At 40.1% G+C, this 6,232-nt stretch overlaps 1 pseudogene; it reads right to left on the bottom strand.

Moving 5' to 3' along the window:
• Positions 1–585: 585 nt before the first annotated feature.
• Positions 586–3,170, bottom strand: LOC110582666 (annotated as a pseudogene).
• Positions 3,171–6,232: the final 3,062 nt, after the last annotated feature.

Below are 6,232 nucleotides of genomic sequence, written 5' to 3'. Positions count from 1 at the left end.
TGTTCTTTTAAGTTCATTTGATGAAGACTAAATCCACACTGCAATCCTTGCTGGGCAAGCTTACATATTTCTCTCTCTCTCTCTGGTAACTCCCTTAACTGTCCATTACAGATTTTTAACATACTAACACTACTACTATTCAGAGGTCACTCCTGAGATTCATTGCAACATTTTATAAAATGTATTCCTTCCTCCCACACCTCTTCAAAATCTATACCTTTTAAGAACTGATAACTCAATACCTGACAGTTGGATCTAGTGATAATAAATGTTATGTCTAAAATGACTTAATTAAAACAATTCCCAAGTGCCATTAGCAAAGATCTCATAGAATTGTAATGTGGCACTTTTGATGCTATCTTCTGGAAGAGCAGGTATGTCTCCAAAGCATGAGAATTTAAACAGGGGCCATTTAAATAGGCAGGTTATCAATGGCTAATGTACTCAATGAGAGGTTGATAGGTCAAGATATTCAGTGATTAAGTGGCCTACGTACACCTGACATCTTTTCTGTAAGGTGTTTTCAAATTTCTTACAGATTTTTCCAAATATCAAACATAAGAGAAAGCCTACTTTAAAAGTCTCTTAGGTACTTTCAATGGTTTCTGAATTATCTGTAGGAAGCTCTGACTTAGTTGTATAGAATTTGATATATGTGCCCACCATTAAATCCAGATCATGTTTTATATCAAAATTTGTTAAGCAAAGCCAAGTTACTTGACCTTTGGTCTGTCAAAGTGTTCCTCAGGTATGCTTTCAGACACTTTCGCCCATTTTCATAGCGTTCATTCTCAACCTTCACCACAGGAAGAATACATAGAACTTTTAGCAATGCATAAACATTAGGAAAAAACTTGATGTCTGGTAGATGCAGGGCTTAATAAATGATGGATGGAAGCTCTAAATCTTTCCCTTTGTGTTTCCACTTGATTCTTCAGCAATGCAACTCAGCTGAGAGTGTGTCAGGATTGGGCAAGTCACTACATGTCAGCATGGTGCTCCTCCGGTGTGTTAAATTTGAGCTGTCCCATGACAGAGGATACAAGAGATAAGCATTTAATAGCTTTGAGGTGCTGTTCTGAGAATATATCTTTCAGTTCCTGAATAATGTGTCTCACTGTTGGAACACTTAGAGTTTCTTTTTTTTTTTTTTTTTTTAAAGATTTTATTTATTTATTTGAGAGAGAGAATGAGACAGAGAGCATGAGAGGGGGGAGGGTCAGAGGGAGAAGCAGACTCCCTGCTGAGCAGGGAGCCCGATGCGGGACTCGATCCGGGGACTCCAGGATCATGACCTGAGCCGAAGGCATCCAGTTAACCGACTGAGCCACCCAGGCGCCCCACTTAGAGTTTCTTTATAGTAACTCTCAGAGGTGAGCTGAGATTCCAGGTTACCTTGCTGGGCTCTGCAGAATTTCCCAGGGAGTTTCATCTGAATATCAAGTTTAGTTGCCTAATTTGTGGCTTCTTCGAGCCAAAATTCATGAGACACTTCAATAGTTTCTATCACTTCATTTAGTGAATGCAGCACTGTCGTCAAGCTACTGGCTGCAAAGAAGACATCTGAGGTTTGCCCTTGGAGATTTTTCCCAAAGCCTCTTGTAAAAGATAGAACATTTTTAAGAACAGCAATGGTAACAATGAAATCAAAATCTGTTACTGCACTACAGAGTACAAAAGCTCTACCAGCTATAGTTATTCCATCTAATATTTGTATCACTATTTATACCATCTAAACAAAACAAGTGCTTGTACGGGGTCCACTAACATTTCAAAACATCATTTCTGTCTGTCCACTGAGAATGGCAGATTTCCTTCAGCTCTTTACCCTTTCCCTCATTGTTCTGAAAGAGGACAGAAATTACATTGTCAAGCTCCAAAAGCAGTTGTGGAGATCAATGGGAAAAAGAACAAAATTCCTCAATTGTTCCTAATGCAACAGATACTCCCACAACAGGCACTGATTTTGCCAACCACATATTTAAGGCACAGGAAGAGCAAAGTGTGTAAACAGCTTGGGGATATTTCTCTAAAAGACTAGAAGCAACATTTTGGAAGAAAACCCACTGGACACAGTGTAAGGCTGGCATGACAATACCCCATGTTTAACCCCCACTTCTGAGTTATCGTAGTGTGCAATTTCACAGCCCAAATTTCTGCATCAGCTTCATAAGGCAAGAAGCCCACAAATTCTTCTCTCAGGTTATGAGATTCATCAATAAACCTCACCAACACAGGAAAGTGTTCTTCCCCTGCTATCTCCGCTAGGTCATCAGTGGTGATGGAAAAGAAGTGAGAGAGAGTCTCTCACTTCCCTGAGGGTTTCCTCCCCAGTGCATCTCTCACAGATGTCTAGTATCTGTTTCTGCTGTGTTTTCGAGCAGAACAATGTGTTAACCACTGTTATCTCAAAGCGCTTTCTCAGAACCTCTTTACCAGAATTTATCTGGCACTCCAGTAGTGCTTGAAAGTCACCAGGAGTAAAGACACCCTCTGGGATTTCATCAGTTTCATGCCCATCCAGAGGTATGTTTTGTTTTCCCATAAGAATCAAAATTTCAAATAAAGATTTTAAGTATTCTTTGTTTTCGTTCTCTTCAAGGGTTAAAGGTAAAATGTCCTCATCCTGTTCTTCACCCCCTTCCTCTGCACTGGGGTTCTGAGCTTTACTGTTGTTTATTTCTTTATGTTTTGGCTCCTGTTCAGAAGTTTCATCAATTTTTTTTTTCTGTTTCAGTGTCCTGATTTCACCTTCACTCAATTCTTTTATTCGTTTTCTGTGTCCACTATATGGATTGTTCAAGTGACTGGTAAGATAAAATATGGTTGGTATTGCATTATCTTGAAGAACTGTACTATAAGGATTCTCCCAATGACTTCACAAGTATCTGCTTCAATTAATTTGAGAAATAAAATAACCCAATTATTCTTTCGTTTTCAGATGCCTCGGCAAAATGTATAGTTCTACAAATCATAGAGGTCTCAAAGTGTTTGGCACATAATAAATAATGTTTATTTAGTTGATCAGGTGTTTTATCTTCTAAGTCCTCTCTCCTACAATTCTCCACCCACTTCTGGCATCTGGCCAGATCTGGCAGGAACCTGAAGAAGGCCAGGTCCCACTGCATGCTCTTCTCCATGCAGTTGGAGGCAGCACAGAAGTTGGGCATAGTCGCCCACCCTCTGGCTGGCCCAGCCCTCCCCTCGCCACCTCCTCAGGGCAGCCCCCTGGCCCATCAAAACTAACTTTTGACATTTTAGTTATGTGCCTTGGTGTGGGTCTCTTTGGGTTCATTGTTTGGAATTTTCTGGGATTCCTGGATTTTTATGTCCATTTCTTTCCCCAGGTTTAGGAAATTTTTAGCCATTTTTTTAAAAATATGTTTTCTGCCCCTTTCTTCTTTTTCTGGAACTCCTATGATGCAAATGTTATTCTGTTTGTCTTCCCCTAAGTCCCTTAATATTCATTCATAATATTTTTAAACATTCTTTTTTCCTTTTGCTGTTTTATTTGGGTAAGTTCTACTGCCCTGTCTTCCAGATGACTGACTTGTTCTTCTGCTTCAACTAGTCTGCTGTTGGACCCCTTTAGTGTATTTAGTGTATTTTTAGGTTATTAAATTCTTCAGCTCTGTTATTTCTGTTTGGTACTTTCTTATATTTTTGTTCTCTTTGTTGAAGTTCTTGCTGTGTTCATACTGTCTTTTCCTGAGTTTGGTGAGCATCCTTATGACCATTACATTTAACTCTTTTCAGGTAGATTACTTATCTCCATTTCATTTTGTCCCCCCCCCACCACCCCAGGGTTTTATCTTGTTCTTTCATTTGAGATATATTTCTCTGTTTCCTCATTTTGCTTGTCCCTCTACATTTGTTTCTATGTGTTAAGCAAAAGAGCTATCTCTTCCAGTTTTAAAGGGGTGACCTCATGTGGAAGGTGAACCCTACTATTTAACCATGCCTTAGTTCTTGGTTACCTCTCAGATTGTCTCTCTGATTGTTTTAGACCCCTGAGCTCCAGAAATGCATTCCTTCCCTCCACCAAAGTGTGGCACTCAGGGCTCAGGGGGTATCCCCTGTGTGGGCTGCATGTATCCTCTGGCTTGGCAGGGAGGTGTAAGGGGCAGGGTGTTTACCTGCTGTTTCTGGTGGGACCATGGCAGTGGTGTGGGTGGATGGGGCACTCACCTACCACTTCTGGTGGGGCTGCAGCTGTGGCACATGGAGGCAGGGCACTTGCCCATCACCTCTGACATGAGAGCAGTAGTGGTGTGGGGGTTATGATTGAGCCAAGAAAGCCGCTTGGTGGGGTGGGTTCTTTCTTGCCACCCTGGCAGCAGTGCAGGGGGCAGCACTAGCTAGAGTGCAAAAATGGTGCCCACCAGCCTTGGTGCTAAAAAGGTGGTGGGAAAATGTAAAAAGATGCCCACCATCATTTCTGTCCCTGCGGAGAGTCTCTATAGGCTTTTGCCCTCTGGTAGATACTTTTAAGATTAACAAATGAATTTCCTTCACATGTGGTCTAGACTTTTCAAACTATTGCTTTTGCACCAGATCCCAGGATGAGTGATTCTGCATATGAGCCCTTTAAGAGCAGACTCTCTATTCCATACAACTCTGGTTCTATTGGATACAAGCCTGTTAATTTTCAAAACCAGTTATTTTGGAGGCTCATCCCTCCAGTGCAGGTCCCAAGGGTTTGGGTACCTGATGTGGAGCACAAATCCCTCCCTCCTCAGGGAGAAGTTCTGTGTTTGTAAGATCCCTCCTGCTTGTGGCTCACCATGACTAATGTGGGTTTTGAGGAGATTTCATGTGTACCTCTCCAATCTGTTTTGATACGGCCCTTTTATCTTTTTTTGTGGAGGGGCTGTTCAACTTATTCTCAGTTCTTTTCAGAGGAAATTGTTCCATATGTAGCTGTAGATTGGTTTTGTCCATGGGAAAAAGTGAGTTCGGGATCTTCCTGTGCTGCCATCTTGAACCTCTTAATCTGGTTCCTTATTGTATCTTCCATGTCTCTGCTGAGAGTCCCCATTTTGTTTAGTATGGCCATCTTTTTCTTTGAGTTCTTGACAATACTTAAGAAAACTTTTACAATCCTTATCTGCTTATTCCATATCTAAGTCATCTTGAGTCTATTTCTATGGGTCCTTTTTTTTTCTTGATGACAGATCATAATTTCCTGTTATTTAAGAGGTATCTTTCATCAAATATGTGAATGTAAGTGTGATGGTTAATTTTACGTGTCAACTTAACTAGCCCTGGTGCCCAGATTAAACATTTCTGAGTGTGTCTGTGAGAGTGTTTCCAGATGAGACTAGCAGTTAACTTGGTGGACTTAGTAAATTGTCCTCCTCATTGTGGGTGGGCATCATCCAATCCATTGAGGGCTTGAATAGAACAAAAGACAAAGGAAAGAGGAATCTGTCCTTTTTTTTTCCTGCCTCATTACTTGAGCTGGAACATCTCATCTTATTTTTTTCTGCCCTCAGACTAGGATTTATACAGTCAGCTTCCTTCATTCTCAGGCCTTTCTATTCAGATGGAATTACATCACCAGCTTTCCTGGGCCTCCAGGTTGCAGGTAGCAGATTATAGGACTTCTCAGCCTCCATAATCATGTAACTCAGAATAAATCTCTCTCTCCCTTACTCTCTTCCTTTCTCTCTATCTCTTTCTGTCTCTGTATCTATCTTTAATACATGTTACTGGTTGTGTTTCTCTCAAGAACCCTGACTAATATGTATAGGATAAGTTTCTGATAGTTGAACAAAATGCAGTTATATTGATTTATAATTTAATTCATCTTTCATTCATTCATATTTCCACATAATGGCAACTACATATATCAGAAGTGAACTTCAACATTTATCTTTATTAGCTTATGATAGTTTTGTCATTATCTGGTTCATCAAGGGGCAGAAATGAAGGCAACCCAATAAGTTACCCTGAGCAGGCTAAAAATGTGACCTTTCTATGAAGTATGTGCTTCAAATATTTCCAGCACTTTTTAATGGACTTGGGTAGTAACTGATTTTAAATCACTTCTAACTTACTTTGTGAACAGTTGGTCAAAACGAAGTCTTGTGTGAAAAAAAATTGTAGAAACTTTTTTTTTTCATTTTCCCATAATTTTTATTCTCCCTTCCATTTTCTTTCTCAATTTCTTGAACCAGAAGATTTCTTAGGAATCATATTAGAGGCCTTACAACTTGAATAATATAGTTGA

This window comes from Neomonachus schauinslandi, chromosome 1, assembly GCF_002201575.2.
Source record: "Neomonachus schauinslandi chromosome 1, ASM220157v2, whole genome shotgun sequence".
Classification (NCBI taxonomy): domain Eukaryota; kingdom Metazoa; phylum Chordata; class Mammalia; order Carnivora; family Phocidae; genus Neomonachus; species Neomonachus schauinslandi.
Note: the sequence above shows the minus strand (reverse complement) of the source record. Positions and strands in the feature narration are given on the sequence as shown.